This window comes from Cyrtonyx montezumae, unplaced genomic scaffold (assembly GCF_038088225.1).
Source record: "Cyrtonyx montezumae isolate F1298 unplaced genomic scaffold, pur_monq_1.0 scaffold_8, whole genome shotgun sequence".
Classification (NCBI taxonomy): Eukaryota; Metazoa; Chordata; class Aves; order Galliformes; family Odontophoridae; genus Cyrtonyx; species Cyrtonyx montezumae.
Window position 1 is genome coordinate 36939224 of NW_027072089.1, and position 25533 is coordinate 36964756.

A 25533-nucleotide genomic window follows, 5' to 3' on the forward strand; every position below is an offset into this window, starting at 1 on the left:
TTAACTAAATTGCTTAGGTATTATGGTATCTACTCTGAGAGTGATACCAACTGTATGCTTACCTTAAAAGATAATGATAACTGTTGAAATAACAAGACCAACATGAGACTCTCCGGGAGAATTAACAGAAGGCTGGAGAGTTCCTGGTCTGAAATTATAGTCACCGTCTTTGGAAGCCTCTAGACCGTGTCCAGTTCTGAGCAAACAAAGGAGCTGACTCTGGAAACATATCATTTATTGATGCATTACTCTCTAATATATACAGGACACTGAATATTGAGGCAGAGTAGGACAAAGCAGTCTGAGCACTTGCTTTTCGAACAGAAAGTGCAGGTTATATCTATCTCAGTGAATTATCTGTATAAAACAAAGCTCCTGCAGCAAAGGAGGTGGAGATGGTTTCTAAGAAGGCCAGGCTGGTGCTCCCAGCACCCTTGTGGAGACAGATACCTGGTTTCAAACCGGTATTTCAAATTTAGCAGCTGAGATATTTGAACATTAACATTCACAACTTGAGCAATCAAAACTACTGCTGATTTTTTCTATTTAGACCTAAGTTCCTTAAATAGCTTAAATGTTTTAGAGTTAATGGGAACTCTGAAGCATAATAAATGGAATGGAAATTAAATCCCGCCAGGCAAACCCGATTTCATCTTATAGGGCAATATAAGTTAATCCACTTAACACCTGCATAGGAGATGGCTCTCGTGCACACAGAAGAGCTAATATAATACTGTCTTGATTTTTAATGTACTGGTTTATTGTTTTTCTCTGAACTTCACTGTAACATTTCATCTACTTGAATAGAAGTGGTGTTGAGTGGATAAATACAGAAGTTATTGAATTTGAGATGAAGTTTGTTCATAAAAATGCCCATGAGTACATTATGATTCCATCAGTGGCTTTTTGTTCTTTAATTTGACTTAATTTTCTGTTTAGAACTGGGTTTTGTTCCTCTCTGTGTTATTGTTGGCAGCAGTTACGTGATTAACTGATGCCATCAGTTTGAGCTTTATGAGCTGCTGTAATTGTATAAGTCAAAATGTTTCACTTATATTCCTTGCGGAGCATAAACAGCTTTATAATTGGGAGAAGAACGGAAGGCCACAGGATGGAGAGAAAGATTTCACTCGGAGTAGCAGTAATAAATGAAGACGATTGGGAAACTTAAGTGTTATCTGAAATGTCAGCCCTAGACACAATGGCCTATTTTTATCTCTACTTTGAGTTCAGATATGAAATGCAATCTTCTTTTGCAAATTATTTAGATTACAGTATTTTCTCCCAGCCCCAATGGGGGCTGTTGCCCTTTTTGCGATGCAGTGTGCATGCTAACAACATTGTACCTGTTTGCCTGAAACAGGGCCCATCCTCCCATATGTGCTGTACTGTTTGCAGAGCCTTGGTTGTTTAAATGCTAAATACTTATAATTATATCTTGAGTACGTGCAGTATTATTTTTTTTATCTGGGGGGCAGACATAAAATAAATGTGATTACATCTAGGATTGTCATTTATTACACAACCTGCTTCTTCAGGTACTTAAACTACAGCATAAACAGAATTGCCAGAAGTTATGGGAGGTGACAAAAGTGGATTTGTTGAATTGGTTTGGTAGGCAGAGGGCAGATCTTGGTATCAGGAGGAAGAATACTGGTGATAATTTTTGGTTATGGCATGCTTTTACCTGTGAGTAGCTGAGAGCTGGCTGCATGTGGGAAGGGGCATCAGCCCTACAGCCCTTCTGATTGCAAGACAATAATCCAAGGATAGACCCCTAACAGGCATTCTTGGCAAACCTGCTAGCTGTTTTCACATTTTATGTTAAAAAACAGCAACTTCTCCTTTATTCTGCCTGACTATGACACAGGCCCAAGCAGAAGGACCTGATGCTTAATTCCTGAGTTTAGCTGGGAGCCTTCACAAGCTGAGGCAAATCCAACAGGGAAGGTAGAAGAGGTCAGAGGTGCCAAATGGTGCTTCTCTGTAAAGGTGGAGATCTTGGGCCTGTAAACTAACTCTGTTGGTTACATTGTCTTGGCTTCTCAAGACTGTATTTTTGATAAAAGAATTTCTATCATTTCATGAGCTTAATTGTACAGAAAGGGAAAAAATCTTTTTTTTTTTTTTTTTTCTGCCAGCTTTATTATGGCTGGTTTAAGCCATCCTTCTGGGGGATAATTTCAGAAGGCTTTCAAAAAGCAATAACTTATGACTGTCCAAGAAAACGAGTTGCTTTACAGCATCTTAAATCCTCTGATTTTCTGCAAGAGCTGTTGGAACAGAGCTGCTGTTAGCCCATAGGAAGATTAACATCTATGGAAACAGCAGGTGTTTTTCACTGTCTGAGGGATAGCCATCCAAAAGCAGACAATAGCATGTGAGAGCTCAGGTCAGAAGGGGAATTTAATCCTCTGCACATATTTTTAGCAGTGGCTTCATTTGCATTTGTCCCCATATATGTATATGTACACTGAGCCATATAATCTGCTTATTTCAGGGGAACTGTAGTGGCTTGTTTTAATTCTTTTTATCTAGGTCCTTTATAAAAACAAAAACAAAACAAACAAACCCTGAGGTTTCCTCTGGCTCTTTGCTGAAGTGTTTTCCTCTATGATCTCTATTACAGGGCAATATTTTTTTCAAGTGCTTTGTTATTTGTTGGGGTTCCAGTGCTTTTGAAACATACGTATTCATGTTTTTTTATTTATTTTTTAAATCATTTGTTAATATGGATGAGTGCTCTAAAGCTTGTGCTTTTCTTTCTGTGAAGGTTGATTCAAATAAGAGAAGAAAATTGATGAATTATTTGTGAGAAAGCAATCTCTTTAATGTAATAGGCTCCATAATATTCTTTCCTTTGTTTTCTGATGGAATTAGTTATAAATAAACCTGTAATTGTCAGTCAGCCTAGAGCATTTAGGTATCAAAGATAGTCTGGAAATAGTTGCAAGGTGGCAGAGATTTGGTGAAAGACTGTTGCTTTGGTAGTCATCTTCAAATCAGACAGGAAAGGGTGCTGATACACTCTCTTTATCTGGTTGGCTCACAGGTATTCCGTTTTTGAAATGAAAGAATAACATATAGCTCTTTTTCTTGATTTAATCATGCTAAGGATAGAGGAACAGCAGTGAATAAATTGACTAAGAAACTACGTATCCAAACAAATTAGTTTTGTCTATTGTTTCCTCTCTACCTCTTCATTCCTACATTTAAATAGAAAAACAAAACAAAAAATGTGTAATGGAAAATTTAAGTATATATCCAGCATGTAAAGTTTGAAATGTGGTTTGTGATCTGAATTTTAAAAGTTAAGTAGGCTAGCATGTAAATAGATCATATATCACTATAAAGATTAATTGGCTAAAAAAAAAACAAAACAAACCCACCAAAAAAACAACCCATAAGAGTACCCACCACTAAACAAGTATTTTACCGTCCATGTCTTGTGCAATACTTTGCCAATGTGATTTAGACCTTATTTAAAGCAAGACCACAGGTTACCAATTGCTTGTTATAGTTTCATTCCTGTCACCAAAGATATTTTCAAATTACAGCAGTGCAAAGCAGTTCTCTACCTGAGTTCTCTCCACCTGAGAGTACGTGTTCTTCACTTGCTGGCTATGGACTGCTGTGTACAGAAGGCATGTGTTCTTGATATGTAGAGCTTAGCAAAAAGCTTGGAGGCCAAAACAGACTGAAGTCGATTCATTTTTTTATGAACAAAATGGTTCTGTTAAATGAGACATTGATATAAAGGCTGTAATAATGAAGGCACAGCAAAACTCTAATAGTGAAGAGACCCCAAAGATGACATGCGAGATATAGAATCATAGAATCGCTCAGGTTGGAAGAGACCTTAAAGATCATCGAGTCCAACCATGACCTAGCTATAATATCCTAGCAACTGTCTGCTAAATCACGTCCCTGAGCACATTGATTAGTCCTCCCTTGTTGACTGAAGGAGTTGCTCCATCATAGAGAGCCACCACATTGGTCAGACATGAACTGCCCTTGCTTGAAGCCACACTGACTGTCTTGGACCGCTTTACTTTGCATGTGCCTCAAGGTACCTTCCAGGAGGATCTGTTCCATGATCTTCCCAGACATAGAGGTTAGGTTTGCTGATCTATGTCCCCTGGGTCTTCCCTTCTCTTTTTCTTAAAAATGAGAGTGATATTTCCATTTTCCAGTCATTTTCCAACAATGACTTTTCAAATATGATGGAGAGTGGTTTGACAGCTACATCAACCAGTTCCTTTGGGACCCTGGGGTGAATATCAGTGGGCTCTATTGACTTGTGCACGTTCATTTTCCACAGGTGGCCTTAATCTGCTTTTTACTTAAAGTGGGAGGGATTTTATGCCCTTAACCCTCACCTAGAGATTCAGGGACTTGAAAACTGTATATACAAACACTTAAGTGTTTGTGTAGGGCAGGCTGTGCCAAAGGGGTGGTGATAAGGAGTGGAATGAGAGCAAAGTAGGTTCCTGGACCCAGGCAGTGGCATGCAAATTAATGGTGTGCTACCTGTGTCTTCTTGTTGCTTAGATAAAATAAGGTTCTCTCTCAATGCATGCAGTTATTGGCTGTGATCAAGAAGCAGCAAGGAGCTGGTGTCACATACAGGACAACAATCCAAACCTATATATTTTAAAATTTAGAGGGATAATTTCCCATTTCTTCATTTCACACGGGCTCTGAGCTAGGTGCAAATGAGAGAGTGAGAAGCATATTGTCCCTTTCATGAGGTCAGGTTAGAAGAAATGTTCATGATATCAGAAGTACAGTACTTCAAAGGATAGGTTTAACGAATGCTTGCTGGCTTCCCTTCATCTGTGCAGTAGGAGAGAGCAGAATGATACTTGTGGGCTTTTTAAATGATGAAAGGTGTGGTTGTGACTGAGCAGGTGCCAATTATTTAACAGATGAAAAGAAGGCACACTAACAAAACTGATTTTTTTGGGGAAAAAAGGAAAACTGAGATTTGAAGAGATTTCAGTTTTCTCTGCTCAACAATATATCAGTGGTTGGTAAAAGGTTCAAGGTGAAATAAACTGGATCACAATTATTTTGCTTAATAAGTAGATAGCAGGTAAGCACCAGACTTGGATAAAAGCTTTGTATTTAAGCACCATATAGTGTGTACTGGAGTGCAATGGGCAGTGCGCATGTTGAAATCATCTTGGTAAGCAATTGTTTCAGAGGAAATTTTCCCACTGTCTGCTCACCTTGGACCTGTCTGTGTACAGAAGAAATACTGATGTTGAGATCTATTCATGTCTGACTTTTGTCATGTAGAATACGTGTACATAAAAATAGCTTTTGTTATGAAGATGATCTCTTGTTATTGGGACTTCTGGCACCAAACACAGGAACTGATCAGCTGAAGTTGGTAGGATGGGAAGTGATTTTGTGGTATTACTACCTCTCCATATTGTGATTGCATCTGTCACAGAAAAATGTCAAGTATGCAGTTTGCAGGAAGAATACTGGTTATAAATAAATATATATATTTTGGATTGGGATGAAGAGGGTGCTTTTTTTCTTGGTACTAATCTGGAGGAGAACTGTCGCCATCAGAAAGGTACTTGCCAAACTCAATGTGTTTATGGCAGAGTATGGAGTAAAATCAGTCCCAGAGCAGGATGACATACAGGTCTCTGTGGTATTGATGGCCTTGGGGGAAATAGCATAACAACAAACTAGTTTGGCATCAATCCTTTACTTCTCTGTCAGGACTTGAGGAGGGAATATATGCCTCCAAGCTAGATAACAGCCTAGATAACACTCGAGTCTGTTGGAAAGCTAAATCAATAAATGTTTGTAACTCACTGAATAGCTCTGTCTTTTGAACCCTTTCTTTGGAGAAATAACAGTGGGAAGATGACTGTGCTGTGAACAATTTAGGGTATTATTTATCTAAGGGCTCCTGGTAGCAGCCTACCTTGGAAAAACGTGTTGCAAGAGCTGTTGTTTTGTGTTTTCTGGGAAGTGAAGCTTTTTATCTGTGGAACTTGACTCGCCTGGTTGGAGAATTTATGGTGTAATAACTAAACTGTGGTCTTATGGCTCCCTTTAGTGACTCATTTTACTCCCATAATGCTCTTTCTGTATTGAGTAGCCTTCCCAGTGTAGTAGTAGGTTGCTGGGATAGCAACAGAGGGAGATTGTCTATGGCACCAGGAGAAGCTCTGTACTTGCAGAGGCCAAAAGTTCATTTGGCACAGAAAATGCAGTCAGCCCCAGAATAGCAGGCACAGTGGGAGGGCAGTACAGTCTTGATAATTTCCTGAAGTTTGTTGATGGAATCCAGTAAAGTTCAGGGACTTCTGGAACCTGAGGGGGCTTGTTTTTGTTTACAACAAAATCTTTCTCTAGTAATTTCCAGACTTAATTTGTTTCACACAAATTCATTCAGTGCCCTTTTGAACCCAACTCTTCACATTTATAGCATCCTATGACAGTACTGCAGACTAACCACCTTTTGCACTAAGAAATTGTAACTGTAGGGGGATTTATTCTTGTTTATCTCCAGGATTGTTAGTGCCATGTAAACACAGACCTTTTGTTCCCCTTAGGGAGCCATCTTTACATTAGTGTTATTATGTTCAGGACAGACATTGACATGGAACCTCCACACAGCCGAAAATGCATGGTGTAGAGACAATATTATTTAATGGAGCATGAAACACTACAGTCATTTCAATCAGTTTTCTGGAAAACAATTTTTGCTGTTTTATCTTCGATCTGCTAGCATTTAGTTGGAAAGAAATTACATGTTTGCTGTTCTTTTCTGGGGATAAAAGCAGAGACTTGGAGGTATTTTCCTTTCTAGCTCAGAAATCTTCTTCCTGGATTGAGTAAAAACACAGCTGTGTTGGTCATTGAATAAATCCTTGTGAAGGACCATGAACGTCTTTAAAAACATATCAATGTATTGGTTTTTAGGTCTTGAGAGGTACTACTAGTTGAAATCTCGAACTAGAAAGGCAGTGTTTCATATAAAGAAGGAGAGCTTCATTGGATGCTTCAGTGAAAATTGGTCTGTTGGCTTTCCTGTCCTAGGATGAATGTGATTCTGTCTCATTTTCTTGTGTTCTGTTTTGTTGTTAAAAGCAGAATAGAACACTGAATAATTTGCATTATAATTGCCAATATTTTATTAGCTTTTTTTTTCTTGAAGCTCGCTCTTAACTATGAATATCTGTGTGCATAAAGTGTCAGTAGCATTGGCTGCTATAAAAGTGAAATCCAGTACAGTCATAGTGAAACAATTCTACCCACTGCCAAATAATATTTTGAGGGTCTTTTGTTTTATTGATTTTTAAAATATGAAGCCTGAGTGCCACTGTCTGTGACAGAGCTTTTAAATAATGTAACAACAGAAAAAGATAAACAACAGCCATAAAAACAACAGTTGCCCAGCTGGAGAAATAAAAGCAGCGTTATGCCACTATACCTAGGGAAAAAGATCAACTTTTCCTCTCAAAAAAAGAGGTAAAAAGGAATGATCTCGTGATTTTTTTATTTATTATTGATAATATGTATGTATTATTCTAGGCAAAGGGAGAAACAAATCCTCAAATGGAGATGTTTAGTGCAGGCCATTCTCTTCATACACTTGTAGTTTTGCTGGCTGCCTCACTCTGCTCTGCACTGAGGTGACCTCACCTCAGGCACTTGTTGCAGGACTGGGCACCAGAGTATAAGAAGGACATAAGCTATTAGGGAGTGTCCAAAGAAGGACTGAGAAGATGGTGAAGGGCCTGGAGGGCAGGGTGTATGCGAGGTGGCTGAACTCCCTGGGCTTGCTCAGCCCGGAGCTGAGATGCTGAGGGGAGGCCTGATGGCGGCTGCAGCTCCTCACAGGGAGTGGAGGGGCCGCAACAGGGCCTGAGGGAACGGCATGGAGCTGAGTCAGGGGAGGGGCAGCTGGGAGTTAGGGACAGGGTCTGCACCACTGGGGGGTGGGCATGGATAAGGATGCCCAGGACAGTCACAGCCTTAAGCTGCCAGAGTTAAAGGAGTATTTGAGTGATGCTCTCAGACATGGGGTTTGAATTTTGGGTGGAGCCAGGACCTTATAGGTCCCTTCCAACTTGGGATATTCTATTGTGTGCTTCTTCTTCTTCTTTTTTTTTTTTTTTTTCTAAATTAAGGGTCTTGGTTTGCATTCTCTGTGTGACTGAAAAGAGTTCATCCCCCTCTGGGTCTGTCTGAGACCTGGAGCTTACTGAACAGGTCCCATGGCTGGCAGCACCGAAGATACAGGAGCAGCCATCTGACTTTGAGGTACAGACATGTTCAGTGTTGGCCCTGCCTGAGCTTGAATAGACTGAGAGATCATAGATGGTAGGGTGTTTAGACTGAGCATCCACAGGCTTGGCAGTGCCTAACAAACAAACTAATCCATCAGATTCTACATGAAGTTGAATTTGCATTCTATGAACATCTTGTAAGCACAGATTTTGTGGGTTTCTCTTTTTAATTTTATTTTTTTCTAAGGATAAAGCTGATGGATTTGTCTGGGAGCTTTGCCACGAGTACAGCTCCAGTGGGTGTAAAGGATTGCTTGTAACAGCAAGAACCCCTCAGACCAGTAAGGATGGTAGCTAAGGGAAGTGAAAAGAAGTAGAAAAAAGCACTTTGCACTGAATGCATTTTTAAAACAGTTTGTCTTAATAACAATCTATGCACTCTACAGAAAATTAATAGTGATCTAGGAATAGAAAAACAAAATAACAACATCCAAAAAGCAAATTTCCCTCCTCTGCCCCCTCAAAACCTGAAAAAATTAAAACCCTACGGAGTTAAATATTCAATGAATATGTATATGCCGGCTGGATGTTACAGGCTTGAAAATACTGTTGCTTGCAAGGAAGAAAACCTCCTCTGCCAGGCTCTGACTGCGAGTAATATGCCATTGTAAAGAAAATACCTGCAAAATTTCAGCGCCTCCTATGGGGAAGGAGAAATGCCTCACTGGCGCACTAGCTTGTTTCCCCATGTCCATGAACACTGACAATCTGTGAACACTCAGAATAATATCCTGGTGTTCACTCCTGGATAGATCAGTACAATAAATGTACTTTGTTCTGGGGGCAGGAGCCAGGGATGGGGATGGTGTAACCTCTGTTTTCCTTGGGTATCTTCAAATACTTTTCTTGTGAGAGATCTGTTCTTTCTGTAAAATCTCTGATTCTGCTTTGTAACATGTTTGCAGAAAAATGCCTAAACAAAGTGGGAAAGATTTATTCCAGTTCCACTAAAATAGTGAAAGTTCTCCTAGTTGTATGTATGAGCTTTCAGCTTATCTGTTGATAAATGCTGGTCTGGAGCTGGGAGTATTCAGATATACACAGTGTCTGAGTTTATGAGAAAATTTGCTGGCTTCAGGTTATTCTATACCTGGAAAAAGTCTACAGCTTTTTTTTTTTCTTTTACAGTTCTTTTAGCTGCTTATTTCAGCTATGCAAACAGTTTTGTGAACTTTGAAACAGTACTCAGTGCATTAAAATCTATTTGCTGTTGAAATGTTAAATCAAACACCAACCTGAATATTTTTAAAGGTCACAGTCACTGAAGAGAAACACATTTTACATACACCTTTCTGAACTGTATATTTTCAAGTGGTATCCTGCATTATATAGACAGTGCTACAACTAAAGCACGTAGGGTGAAGTCTAATCCTGTATTACAGGAATTAAAAAGCATAATGATCTTTGCATCTTCTATCTACCTTTTATAGACAATTTAAAAAACAAAACAAAACAAAAACAAAAACAAAAAAAAACAAAACAAAACAAACAAACAAAAAAAAAAACAAACCAAAAGAATAGTAACAATCTTGTTTTAGGAAAAACTCTCAAGGCATATAGTAATCTACCTTTTCACTGTTTTCTCCATTACTGTGAGGTCCACAAGCATTTTTGGGTAAGTGCCCCAGTGGCTTAAATGAAAGCCAGGGTCCAGGAGCATGATTGTGCAACCAGCTCTGAATGGTGCAGTGGATTCTCCAGCTGTGGCACTGCAGCTCTGTGAGGCTCTAGAGAAGTGCTCCAGCTGCTACAGCAATAAAGCATATCAAACATTACATCAGATAGGCAGGCATGCTCTCCAAAACTAAATCATTATGTTATATTGGGAAGATTCAGTTGTATCTGATTACTGTTTATGTGTTAAATCTCATCTTAATTTGTTTCTTCTGGCAGTCAGCAATATGTAAATTAATTATAATATTGACAGTAGTTCTAAGCCCTCATCTATTTATAAAACTGAACAACTAGAATTGCATGGAGTTTAATGCTGTCACTTCTGGATAGATGCACTGTATTCTTCTAGAGTATACACTCATGATCAGGAATTACACACCCATATGAAAAAAAAAATGATTCAGCAATAATATTAGAGAGAGAATTGTTCTAAGTTTTGCTGCTCCAAGCAATATATGCAAAGCCTGAGAGAGGATCAGAGAGTTATAAAGCTTATGCTGGTGTCAGGTTTTAAGAGTCATAGGCGGACATTCGTGGCATCAGCCTGGGGCAGTTACAAGCTCTAGTTCAAATGTCCACACAGTTTTGGTATGTGGATCCATCAACATCATGCCAAGAATGCCAGAGGATTATTTGGTCTTGTATTTAATGATAGTTAGCTCCTAGCTCATTAATTTTAAGGCCAATCCATCCATTTATTATAATGTGCCTTATATTAGATGATTTTTTCTCCCTTTTCCTTTCCCTTATTTGCTAATATTAAACACAGATGATGGTGCAATTATTTCCTTCAAGGTAATTAATTCAGAACTTTAATATGAAGTATTTATCAACTACAGTGGAAAAATCTAATGAGATAGAAAATCTTTTCCCCACTTGTGGTAGAGAGGATTCATATTACTATGTTTGCCATAAAAAGATGAAAGTACTTCATGTAGGTTAGGATTTGAACTGCATTAATTTTATTTCCCACAAACACAACCGTGGCATACAATTGCTTACTGTCAGCAGAGATCATAGCATAATGTTTCACCAAAGGAAGCTTAGATTGGATGTTAAGAAAAATTTCTTCACAAGAAGGCTAGTCAAGCACTGGAGCTGCCCAGGAAAGTAGTGGCATCTCTGGAATTGTTTAAGGGACATGCGGACATGGCACTAAAGTATGTGGTTTAATTATGAGACGTGGTAGGTCACGTTGGTGGTTAGATTTGTTGCTATTGAAGGCCTTTTCCAACCTCAGTGGTTCTAAAATTCTACTCCAGTTGCTGCTTTGAGCGGAAACTGTACAGCAGAGTTGAGTTCTGCAAAGTGCTGGTTGTCTTCCAGCTTTTCTTCACTCCTGCTACAAGGAGCACTCAACACCTTATGTGCCTCAGTCAAAATGACTTGGGTCTATGTCCTCCAAGACATTTAGCTATTTGTCTCCCAATTGTTTTGTTTTGGTTGTTTCTACTTGAAGCAGGCCCAAGGTGGAAAGAAAAAATGCTTGAACTATGTCTACAAGAAGAACACTTTGTGTTAGCCTTTGAATTTATTATAAATCTATCTAAATGTCCTTTTCTGATCTAATATTACTTATTGTTTCTGTGAGGAAGTCCTTAACTTCCTTCTGCTCTTAAAATCATTGTTAAAATGATTTTTAAAATTGTAAAAATCTGAGTTAAAATCATTAAAAAAAAAAGCTTTGTGGTGCCAGCAATAACTGGGTTCCAATAGTTATAGTCTATGAAATCAATAAATTATCATCATCTAAGCAGTGTTCAACCCTGTAATTAGAATTTCTACAATGTAAGCACCTTGTAGCAACAGAGCATCAGTATACATCTGGCTCTAGATGCCAAGTGTTTCACTAATTCTGAAGAGAGGTTGCCTAAGTCCTCTGTGAGGATGCTAGCAGAGGCAATCAGGAAGAAAAACACCATCTATTCCTACAGCTGTGAAGCTGTTCATACATCAGCATGTTTTTGCACTCTGGCAATAGAGAAATAACACATTCAAGTCTGAGTACCTCCTTGACTCTTAAAACCATGTTTTGCTCAATATGGAGCTATAGATGATCTACAGATATGTAAAGAATGATGTGATTTGAATAATTTTGGCACAGTTGTGAACAGCAGAACTGGTTAACAAAAATTAACTGTGTGTGTGCTTTTAAAATGACAGATGAAAAATGGGAAAGTTCTCTCCAAGTACTCATTTGCTTCAAATGAAAAAAAAAACCCACAAGAAAAAAAACCAACCAACAAAACAAAACCCACAGCAAAAGCAACCAAACATTCTGAAATACTCTAAAATCATTCCACTGAGAAGTAGAACACTGTGTGGCCTAATTGAAAACAAAACCAATTTGTCACTAGGCTAATATTCATTAACTTGTCAGAGTGCTACAATCTGGACAACATCAAATTATCATAATTAGCACTTCTGTGATGTGACTACTGGGAACAACACAGCCTCTGTGTTCTGCCTCTTTTCCTTTTTCCTCTTTCTGTGTTTTCATTTGTTTATTCTGCTGGGTGAAGCCTTCCAGGTCAGATGAATGTCCACTGGGGCTCACAGTCCCCCAAATGTGATTATGTAATAACTTAAAATGGCAGAAAGTCAACGTGTCTCAAATGGTGCTGTACTACACTGAAGTGTTACAAGTTACAGAGCCTCTTGTTCCAAACCTCTCATGTTTGATGTGGCAGCAAAAACAAGCAGTGTGAATTGCCTTCCCTCTGCCCTGGTTCTGTCCAATTTGTGCTGTTGCTGCCCTTTGGGGAGGTCATCAGGAAAATCAGACCCCACAGGGCTTGTCTGTGAATTTGCAGTTCTCTTCTGGGTGCTATAGAGGAATGGAAAACCGCAGTGCTATGCAGCAGAGCCTGGGATCTTCATATGCCCAGTAGTCACATATTGCAACCACAGACTAAATCAACTCTGTGTAAAAATGTGCAAGATGAAGTGCAATTTACAAGGCAAAATATTTCATTTCCTGTTAGCACAGCATTAAGACTTCTATGCAGTTACTGGGAGGGTGTATATGACTTTTCTCCAAGACAGGGCAGCCAGCTCTCCCTTAACAATTTACTTCTGTCACGCGGAAGATATCTTCTGCCATCTTTTTCAGAGTGCCTTTTGAGCCATCCTGAAAGGCTGAATAGTGCAAACTGCAGTTGTTACCGAAACCAGAATATCTCATTTAAGCAGGAAGCACAAAATGCTTAGGATATTAAGGGCTTATAATGTTTTATTCATGAAGAAGTGCTAGCTTGGAGAGGAGGATAGAGAATGGAGTGGTGCTGGTGAAATAAGAAGTAATGGGACTGGAGAAACATCAGCAGACAACTTAGAAACCCATACGGAGGGTGTGATCCACCCTTTGTTCTTAAGAGATGTGTACTTAAGTGCCACAACCTTGATTAGCCTTGCACTTTTTAAATCCATATTGCATCCTTGGCATCATAACTTAAAGAGGACATCTCATCCTGGTGGGCTGAGGCACTGTGTCTGAAGATAAACTGGAGCCCTTTTTCCTTCAGAATCCATCCCTCTGGACAAGATATATACCACTGCCTCTTGGCACTGCAGGATCTGGATGTGCTGTATCACATGTGAGTGCTGCTCCATGTGCTTCTGTGCTTCAGCAGGCTGTCAGTATTGTTGTAAGCTGGGGACCTCGATTTGGTAACAGCTTTGCTCCCAGAGACCCACGTGGTGAGAAGTAGGCACTAGAATGTCCCAAGAAACCTTGGGACATCTTGCTGGCCACCTATGTAACAACCCAACCCCATAGTGCCAAGAGATAGCTCAGTCCAAACCCACAGGTGCACAGAGCAGAGCTCTCCAACCTCCTCTCCATGGGAAGGAGAAATAGATATATGGAAGAGTAAGCAGAGGGAGAAAGGTTTTGCTGAGCTAGAGAACATCTTAGTTTTGTGGGAGCTGCCTGTGTTGTCAGTTTACCAAGCTCTTCAGCAGGTGAATGGGTAGGCAGCAAGATTAGCGTATTCACAAATTTCCCAGCAGCTTCTGTCAAAATAAACATTATTTTGTTACCAGAAGAAGTGGCAATGCCTATGTATTGTACAGAAACATTACTGTTTTCCCTTTGAATTGCAACAGCTTCGGGACAAAAACCATCAAATAGCAGAATCCACCTAACATTAGTAAAAAAAACCAACAGGCTGTGTTTTCATGGAAGCTTAGGTGGCTCAATTGCACTTCTGTAACAGCTTAGCTATTATAAGTATTCCTTTGGAAAACAGTGGCACTTTAACTCTAAAACTACTTAACTGCTTTTAAAATTGTATACAATGATTTGAAAGGTAAGTGATTTACATGTAAACAATTCTGCAGTAAGTAGGGCTCCAGGGTAATTTTAAGTTTATTCTGAGGTGTTTCTTAATGTTAAAAATTAGGTATCTAAGTTCATAATGACATGCATAATGATCTTAATATGCTTTAAAACATTCATTTTTAATTCATATCAGAGGCTGTTTTCAGTGTCCTTAATTAAGAGTACTGGGTATGCTCTAGAAGTTTACTGTCACATCTACTCTCTACTACCACCTTGCACGCCAGTATACATCATTCCACTCCACAAACTGCTTTTATTACCACACCAAAACTTTCTTTACTTTTTAAAGATGAAGTTCATTCTTATTCTTCACAGGGATGAACTCTTTCCCTTTCTTAGGAAGAATGTGAAATCAGCCACTACTAGCCTGTTCCAACATGGTCCTTCCAGCAGGGACACTTTACCGGGCATGGAGAAGTAGTCAAGAGATGTAAGGAAGTGCAGTTTATATGGCAGCTCTGGATCAATCAGCTAAGAACAGTGATTTGCCAGGACTAGACTCTACTTGCTTTATTATTTGGAGGGCCTTTTAGATGTACTGCAAGTAGCTGGGGCCAATAGCCAGTGTTAGATGCTGTTATTGCATTTGTGCTATAGCTGTTGAGCAGACCTCAGTTGAGTGAAAGCTATCATGATGTCTTTTTCTCCCTTGCTTGTGGAGCCCTATCTGGTGCAAGAGCATATATTCTTTTACCTTTATAAAAGGCGATCTTAGCACATGCTTTCTGGGATTGTAAGGCTGTATGCATGTGTGCATTAGATCCCTGAAAACTTAGGCTGGAGGGAAATCTTTCTCCACTCCGCCTAATTTTGAGCAAGGAACCAAGGTCATATCTGCATCCTAGAGAAGTGTGCCAAGTGAAAAACTCCCACACACTCCATAATCAGCCTTTTGTCTTTTCTTCTGGAACTGTCCCACCCACTGCAATGAAAATGTGAACATAGATCCGGCATTTTCAAGGTGAGCACTTCAGCAAAATGGTTTTTGAGAGAGGATCATTTTCATCCTGGAAACATTACACGACAATGCAGGGAGAGATGCAGTAATTTAGAAAAGACAAGGTGCTATTTTATATGAAATATGTCTACTTTCAATCTCTTTAACATTGAAATGAGGATAATGAATATTGCAAGAATATCTTACCTGAATATTCCAGAAATACCACTGCATATTCTGAATTATTATCAACTTTCATAAAATACTACACAGATAATATTTTTATAGACAAATATAATTTAAAAGGCGATCCTAAAAAAAATGTTCTGAGTTAAAGGAAGCTCACCTCAATGGTTTTCTCAGTGTTTAGTCTGATATTCAACAGAAGAAATTTCTAAATGTTTTCTTCATACTCACTAATTGAAACATCCAGGATTCAGCAACTCAGTAACCATAGGGTATTATACTTGTGACTATCTCTTACATATGCACCAATATCTTGTGAGGAAATTTGCCATCAGCTAATATTTCAGTGAGCTTTTATAGTGATTTATGTATTTATTTATTTTGGCATTCAGAGAGGTACAAAGTACTTCTGAGTACTTTGAATGACTGAAGGAGCTGGGGCTATTTAGTCCGGGGAAGAGGAGGCTGAGGGGAGACCTTATTGTTCTCTTCAAGTACCTGAAAGGTGATTGCAGTGAGAGCAGGGTTGGTCTCTTCTCACTGGTGATAGGTGACAGGACAAGAAGAAATGGCCTCAAGCTGCCCCAGGGGAGGCTCAGGTTGGATATGAGGAAAAACTTTATAGAAAGGGTTGTTAAGCACTGGAACAGGCTCCCCAGGGAGGTGGTTGAGTTACCATCCCTGAAAGTGTTTAAAATCCATCTGGATGTGGTGCTCAGGGACATGATTTAGCGGTGGGTTATTTGTTAGGGTAGTAGGGCTTGGTTGCAGTTGGACTCAATGATCTTGAAGATCTTTTCCAACCTGAGCAAATCTATGATTCTATGAAAGTAATTTTGATGGCTAGTTAATGAGAATTAAATGACTGGAGAGCTCTGCAGCTCCAATAGCCATCCAGCAACTCTCACTCTGTCTTGATTCTCCTCTTTTCAACAGAAAATTCTGCTTGATGGCTGGCTGTATTTTGGCTGCCTGTCTAGAAAGCTCACTTATAAATGTCTTTCTTTTGACAGTGTGTAAGCCAGCCTTAGATTTCTCAAAAAATTTCTAGTAGAGTGTAAAATTGGCTTAAACTGTTTCGTAGTGTGGATGAGTGTGTGAGAAATAGTGTAGCAGAAATGCTAAGTCACAGCCTGAAACAGTGATTGAGCACCTGGTGGGAAGGCAGGGCCAATCCAGGGGTTCTCAGATGCATGCAATGGGCCTGAGTGACTGGAAGGGGTGGAGACAGGATCCACTTTCCCAGACCTCATTTAAGGGTTGGCAGTGGAGACAAGGGTAGTTCTTGCTGGAGATCCCTGCCTACCTCAGGCTTTTCAAAAGTGAGCATCTCTTTTCTTTCGTGTCTGTGGCTGCTGTGTTTGGACTTATATTCATTTGCTGTAGCTTGAGACTTTGCCTCTCCTCTATTATTGCAATACTTTCCATCCCATTACAGCGTGACAGATGGCTTCAAAGCAAATAGCAATTAGGAATATTGGAGTTGTTGTGTTTTGCTTTACTGTACAACAGCAGAGTTTTATATTAGTTATTACAGAGTAATTTTACTACAGGAGAAAAGATCTCATCATAAACAACGTGTGTGTGCTTTTATTGCAGTAGAAATCAGGAACTAGAAGCTCTGCTGATTACAGATACAGAGGCTTTTGAAACTTACTGCAGTTCATAAACTCCAGTGTAACCATTAGGTGATGATTTTCAAAGTGCAGTTAAATTTAACACCTTTCTGGGAGGGATCATAGTAGTGCCAACATAAGGCTTCTAGGCTGTGTTAGAGAAGAATCCTGAGGGAGGTGTACGGCTGAGTTTGAGATTGCAGCATCATAGCACTTCAGTCTCTGAACAACATAAGGAAAAAGGAAAGGGAAATAAACATCTTTAGGACTATGATTACATAGCTGGTTCAAGTAGGAACAAATTTTGTAATCTCAGCAAGTATCTTGCAAAAAAATAATGAGGCCAACCCACTGAAATCAAGGAGCGTTAGTAGCGCTTTGTTGGAATTCAAAAATGGGGCAAAGGGAAAAACTGAAGAGCACAAAGCTGGAAATGAAGGGCCATAACTGTGGTTATTATGTACAGAACAGCAGCTCTGTAGGGTCTGGCCTGCAATCAGCCTGCTGGAAAATGGGACTGCCACAGAATAAGTGCATTCATGTATCGTGTGCGATCATTTCCTCTCATCAGTTTTTTTTTACCAAAGGCACTGATGACACGTATTCAGGACTGCTTTTCAGTTAAGTCAAACTATGGATCAAGTTTTGACATGATAAGATTAAGCAAACTACCTTTTAAAAGGAGAAATATGCAACTGTATTTCCTTCTAATGGCGATGCAGATCAGCAGGATACATTTCAAGCTTGGAAAGCCACTAGGCAGGGACAATTTATACATACAGAAAACGTTGCTGTGAGCATTTGTAAGAGCTGAAGGAGGGGAAAAAAGAGCATCACTTACACATTCAATATATATTGAATGTCTGTCACTGGGATGAATATATCAAGAGTGGTTGTTTTTTTTATTTTCTTCTCTTTTCTTTCCCCCTTCTACTCCCAGAGCTCTATTACTTTTACTGTGCACTCAAAAAAAAAAAAAAAAAAAAAAAAAAGAGGTGGGAGAGCACTGTGAGGGTATAGGTGAATGCTGTACCAGCTGGAGAGACATGAAAGCAGCCAGACACGGTGTCTTCCACAGATCAATGCTTCCCTCTCACATAATAACAATAGCAGTGGTACATCTATACAAGCCTTTCCTCCCCGCCAATATGTAGTTTTCTTCTGAGGCCATTTCTGAGTTCTAAAATGTAGTTCCAAACGTTACCATCAATCTTGGACTTATGTCCTAATGAACTTTTCAAAACTGGTTAATGCAGATGAAATTTATAGGAACCTCATATGAGTTGTCCAGTCCTGATTTTACGTCATGTCACCCTTAAAAATATGTTACCTTAAAAAAACAAGCATTCATTCTAAATCTATCATTATTTGCCCACATACCATGGTAGAACAGATGCTTTGGAGCAATTACCTGAGGTCACAGCATAGACAGCTAAGCCCTATTTTGCTAAATGCATCTATGTTCCAGTTGTTATTAATTGGATGATTTTCAGCATGAGTTCTAGTAATGTTTATTCTGAGGTGAACGAACAGTAAAGGTGGCTCCTTAAAATACATGAGGCTTTTTCAAATACACATCTCCACCAAATTAAATCAGGAGGTTCCTACTGTACCTTTGAGTTTCTCCAATCAAAAAGATCTCTGGTGGAAAACCTTCAGCTGTGCTCTGGGGCATGAATAGATAGTAACAGTGTGCCCTGTTAAGTATCTGTGTTATAATAATTATAATAATTTTTCTTTATGATGATTGAACACGAAATAAATTCCTTCCCTTCTTGATCTCTGCTCATTCTGTTCCAGAATGTTAGGCAAACAGCCTGATGTATTTTTCAGAAAACATTTTTATCATCACCTACAGCCTCCATAATACAGATTACATGACCTAAAAATAGAGAAAAAAACTGAAGGCCATTTCCAAATTGCATTTTTAAAATGTCTTTGTAATATTTCCAAAGGGAATGCTCTAATTACCGGATCTTCTCCTCAGCAATGTGCAGAGGCTTTGATTGACACGCGCTTGCATGAGTTCATTCCATGGTGGGTACGCAGGTATGACAAGGTGAAAGGCTCTACATGATGCCTTGGCAACTTGTAAACTTGCATTTAGCACCCTCAACTCCAGACAATCTTTCAGGTGAAACTAATCTTGGGAAGCATGAGACCTCTTTTTATTCAAAGGCAGACGCAGAGCAATGAAATGATAACACACCACCTGTAATTTTCATTGTGATTTGTCTTGAAGAGATTTCTGCAACAACCATCCAAGCAGGCTACCAAGTCAAACTGCTACGGAGCTGGAGTTGATTTCCCCTAGACAAGCTGTATAAAAAGTGATTTTTTTCATACACTGACCTTTCTCAACTGGACATCTGTGGAGTGCAACTCCATGTGCTGTTGAAAGGTTTTGCCACTCTATCAAAAGATAAAGATAAAATATTCACACACATTCTGCTCTAATATCGCATTTAAAACTAAGGGTGCAGAGCTGATGTTATTGCAGCTTTCAGAGACTAATATAATGTTTCAAGTGGGGTGGATTATCCTTGTGGGAAAGGAAAAACTAGGGATATATTTTTCGTTGTTGTTTTACAGCTTCACAAAGAACACAGAAATAACATGAAATCCTGGCTGTGCAAATGACAGGTGTTTGCCTTGTTCACGCTTTCAAGCTTGTTTAAAACAAACTCCGCTGCCATAAAGCAACTCTCTTTTAGCTTCCCCTCTACACCACGTGGCCATTAGGATTGTTTTAAGCTTTCTCTAGCTTTTCCTGCTTGAAATGTAGTCAGCCTAACAATCAGACTTTGATGGCATTGAAGAGGACAGTGTGGTAAAGCTGATTGCTCCTTCTCTATCTTCATCCCCCACACTTTTTCCCAGCTGGAATAACACATTTTATCTGGTTTTTTTTTTTTTTTTTTTTTTTTTCTGAGCAGAATGAATTCCCTCCCTCTCCTTCTGTCTCCCCCTCTCTCCTTCTCTCCCTCTTTCTCTTTGTCTCTCTCTTTTTTTCTTCTTTCTCTGTCTTTCTCTTTCTTTTTCTTTTTAATTAGGATTTTTTTTTTCCTTAACAATAGCTTACCTGGGTGTGCAAGCTTTCATCCACTGCCTCAGAGATGGCCGGTCTGAAAATCTTTAGGAAGCCAGTGATGAGGATTGGGAATGGAAATAGAAAGTGTTAAACAGCTGTCTCTAAAAAGATTTTTCTGTAATGTGTGCTTCACTCTGTGCTCAGAATCTTTACTTCTTTCCAACCTCTCCACCTCCTCATGATTGAAATAATACCAGAAATTGCCAACAAATCCTCTGTCCTTAGCATGCTGTAGGAGCTCTCCCTTTCTTCTCACCTTAATGAATTTTATGTTTGTTAAATGCTTATGTTTATCTTCAAGTAGCTGAGACTTTTTTCATTTGTCTACTTGGTGTCATCTGCCTTACCTTATGACTGCTCTATCTTACCCTTGTGGATGTTGTGGTGTTGTGAATTGTCTAAAACTCTCAAATCTTGATCATCAGCAGCATCATTATAGTTAGAAAATAAAGGGACTATTTTATTGTAGCTGAAAAAAAAATGCTTGGGAAGGACTGAAGAGCCAGTTGCATTCAGTTATTCTGATGAGTGTCTTTAATTTTGTGACTTAAATAAAAAGTCTGCAGAACCTCATAGCCCGTAGAACTTCCGTGAATTGTCCTAGTCCATATTCTCTATACAGAGACTCCTTTTGCAAGATCCAGAAAGCAGAAGAAAAGGAAGTGTGTATGTGTTTAAATTCTTTGAGTCATTCTTGGAAAATGATGAAACTAGCAGTGTGTGGACAGTTGTCTTCAACTTGTTAAAGAGATGGACACAATGTTGTTTAGACCTTCTCAGCACAATTTTGAGCTTCCTGAAGTCAGACAAGATAAAAATGACCAAGACAGAATCATATCCCTTCTTGGGTTGATGCTGGTGACTGACTGTCTGGCTTGGAAGAGAGTACATGGGAATGCATGGAGCGTCCCTGCATCGCTTATGGTGTTTTCTTCAGCACTGCACAATACAGTTAAGTGACTCCTGCTAGCTTTTGTTTTCTTACCTAATGTCTTGTCTGAGCCTCATCTCACATAGCAAAGTGATTGTTCTACTCATTTGTTTCTTTATTTATGATCTAAATAAAATCTCCTTTTGACAGTATTTTCCTAAAGTATACCAAGCATTCATTGCTACCTGCAGTGTAGAACTGAGGCTTTCTCCAGACTTTAGAGATATCACATTTAGAGAGATAATGCTGGCTCCATGACAACACTGAGCACTCACAGTCTCAGAGGGACTGACCCTGGTAATGCATCAGGCTCAAAAGGCAGCTGTGGCACAGCAACACAGCATGAGGGTCATGTAGCAGTACTGTACAAACCATCTCTTCCTCAGTGTTTCACTGGCTAATACATTTTCATTTCTTCCCAGTGTTAGAAAGTTAATGCTGAGACAGTGTTGGGTACCATTCCCCATTGTTGACTACCACAGGAGAGAAGCTCCACAGACTTGGGTGGGTGCTACTTGTGGGCATGCTCCTTTGGGGTCTGAGGGGAGTGTGGGAAGAGTTGTGACTCCATTTTATCATGGTTGGAAAAGAAGCATCAAATCCCTCTGGTGCTGAGAAAGCACTCTGTGCTGTAGTGTTGCTTTCTATGCTGAACAAGAGCAGAAATGCGCATTCATGTATTTCCCAAAGTGCCAATGCCTATTTCTGGATTGGAGTGAAAGACGTCTCGTTTTTTCTTCTTTTATTTTTCTTTTCAGTTTGTCTTGAATACCATGAGTGTAAAGACCTATTGGTTAAGATTTCCTTATGCACATTTTAATATTCATTTATTGTCTTTCTATGAATCTCAAAGATGACGAAACCATCTGAGGAATGTTATTTTTTTATAAAGCTGATATTGAATGATGTTAGAATTTTGGAAGCTTTGAATACACTGAATCCCAATACTGAAAGGCTGCAAGCCCATGTAAAATTTATTGTTGACTCACTCCTCTCTTATGGCACACAGGCAAAACCTCATAGCCCAAATATCTCTGAAACGGTATCCTTGGGTAACTTGGCTGTTTATAAGTATGCTTTAAAATACATGCTCCAAAGAGTAACAGAAATTTATAATGCACCTCAGAGCACAGCAGAATTCTGTTTTAATTATAGAAGGTATTTCTTCAGAACGCAGAAGAGAAAATTGTAAAACAAACTTGTAATTAAAGGGAATACATATTAAATAAGTAAATAAAACCACATACAGCAAAACACCACATAATTGTAATTTCAAATTAAAGGCTGGGGAAACTTTGTTTATTAAAAAATAGAAACAACTGAAATGCAAGGAATGAAGCAATGAAGAAATTGCTGCTTGCAAGAAATTAATTTTTGAGATGACAATGTGATTTGACCTTGACGCATTTTTTTAAGTCTGTTTTTCCTGTGTATCCTTCTTTTCCTTTTTCATTTTTATGTTTTTATATATTACCACCCTCCTATTTAGAAGGATCTGGGGTTAAACCACTTCCACAACAGAGGCTAAAATTCATGAATTCCACATCAGGTCCCATGCAGTGGGAAGGCATCTTGCAGAAATGATGGCTAACAGCTTTTCATTGCCTTTAGAATGTGGAAGGAATGGCTGAGCAAACAGTGCTTTTAGTTAGTTGAGAGACTGGCTTTTTTTAATGCACTTTCCTGCTTTCTGCGTTGGCTGTTCACTATGGAATACCACTAGGTCTGAGTTTAAGAAACAAAAATGTTAGCGCCACAGATTGCAAAGTGCAATTTTCTTTTGGAGTATTTCTTAAACTTTTGGTCAGCCCTTTACTCCTTCAGATTGTAGTGACGGTTTTTTAACCACTTGTGAACAGTACTGATCTAGATGTGATTGTGATCTTTGATTAGTATAATTGTATGTAGGTTCACAGGAATATTGGCAAAAACAAATACTTCACTTTTAACTTAAAACAAGTGAACTGAAAATATGGTAAGAAAAATGCCACTGCTTTGTCTTCCAGATTGCTTGTCATTATTCTTTTTTGTAGAAACTTTTCTAGGAACTTACACCCAATTATGCAGTTGAGTATGTATTTTTTCTGATCCTGAATACATTGTTTCAGAAGAATTTAGCTGTCTGGAAGGTAAATTAGATTGTTTATAGAGCATTTGCATCCTTTCCTCATTATATAGATAGATGGTATCTTTCCTGCAGAGACTGCACAGAAAAGTAGAAATACTATGGATGCAAGAATGTATCATCATTGTTGTTCTAGCCAGTCAGGCTGCAGCACAGATACTGTAGTTGCTCTCAAAACAATTTCTTCATCACCAATTAAATCAGGTATCCAGAGGGGAAATCAGTTAAGTTACTTGAATACGTGAGTGTGATGACCAGGAGACCCGTCTGGAGATAATGTAGATCATCTCACAGTTTAGGTATTTCTGATGTTAAATATTTGGGTTTGTATTTATTCTAATTGTTGTTGTTTTTATTATCCTTAATTGTTATTGAAGAAAAAAACTCCAGGGTTAGTTTCTTTTTCTGTTGCATTAAATAAATCTGACACACAGATAATACCGATAGGTGGTGAGAATAACAAATGGACTGCTTCTATTTCACATTTTTCAGGGCTTTATAGGTTGAATAATCTGACATAGTGTTGTTCCCATGTGATATCCCAGGTGAAGGCACTGGTTACAATTGCAGGACTCAGTTTACAGCTCTTATCCATCAGAGTGAGCACTGTAGATATAGAAAATGACTCTTCTTTCAGGTCTGTCATAGCTTTAGTTGTACTGGTACTTGCAATACTTGATCTTCATCATGATTCGGGTTCCCTGAAATCAGTCACTTTAAGGTTCTCCAAGACAGCTGTGTATTTGCTACTGTTTTTCCTGTGATGATAGTACAGAAAAAATAGAGAAAAAATGCAGTCTTCTCCCAGCACTCATTTAACAGGGGAAATCTTTCAAAATTCTTGGGAAATTGTGGGCAGTTTTAATTAAAAAAAAAAAGAAAAACAGAAAACAAAAACGAGCCTAAATGGCACCAAACGTTTACTTTTAAAATATGTTCTATCTGTTGCTGATGGTGAGCAGACTTCCTAGTGAGGAATTCAGAGTTGCTAAAACAACCATTCCTCACAGCTACTTATCTGATAGAATCACCAAGGTTGAAAAACACCTCTAAGATCATCCTTTCCAGCTGTCCAGCTGTCACCAACAGTTCTTACTAAACCACGTCCACCAACACTACTTCTAAATGTTCCTTGAGCACCTCAGGGTTGGTGACTCCACTACTTCCCTGGGCAGCCCATTCCAGTGCCTGACCAGTCTTTCAGGGAAGTAGTGTTTCCTAATGTCCAGCCTGAATCTCCCCTAGGGTAACTTGAGGCCATTCCCTTTAGTCCTGTCACTAGTTAAATGAGAGAAAAGCCTGACTCATAGCTCACTAAAACATCCCTTCATGTAGCTATAGAGATCTTTCAATAAGAGCTTCATCTTATCCTGCTTCAACTGTTTCACAGAAGCACGCTCCTGGTCACATATTTCATCAGCTAAACTTAACTCTCATTTAAATGTCTCTAACTGGTCTAAGAGAGAGAGTTGAAAGGAGATTGTCCCCAGCAATTCCTGTCAGCTGGTATATATTGTAAGGAGACTCGCTTCAACACAAAAGCATATATCTTTCAACTGTAACAATCATCTGCCTGCTTGTTCTCCCAGCTTTATTTACTCACAAAGATTACATATAAAATGTGTTTCATGGTCAGGATTCCGAGTGTGGCAGGTCCAAAATCTAAAGTATGCCACTCCCATACATCCTTCACAGCCCTGTGCCACAGAGCTAGGTTCCTGGCAGTGAGCTGTCAGAGTATGGCTATTGGTGGTGACCTTTTTGAATTGGAAACATAAGTCATGATCACTATAAGACTGTGTTCAGCAAAGTCCTGGGATGTAATGACTTCCTTCATTATGCTCTACTTTGTCATTTTCCTTCATCCGCATAACTTTCATGTAATCTTAACATTAAGGTTAGGTTCTTTTTTCACCAAGCTAATGGTAAAGTAACTCCTTCACTCATATCATGACCATTACTAAAATGTTAAAGGACATAATTTGTGCAGAAAAACTTTCCAGTACAAGGACGACCTGTGTGTACAAGAACCCAGAGACTTTGACAAAGAAGAGAAATCTGAACTAGTCTAACTCCACATTAAGATGCAATATTCTTACATGAAATTATCTCTACATCTTTCAAATAAAAAACACTTTTTTTTTTCAGTAACACTGTATTTAGAATAGGACACTAAATTCTTGGTAAATCACATCCCTCCATCCTGAGCCTTTAATCAGAGTGCTATCACACTTAAGAGGCAAAATTATTGCATTTTTCTTATCCATCTTCCAAATGCTGTCAGTAGCATTAATGCAAATCATTCAGAAT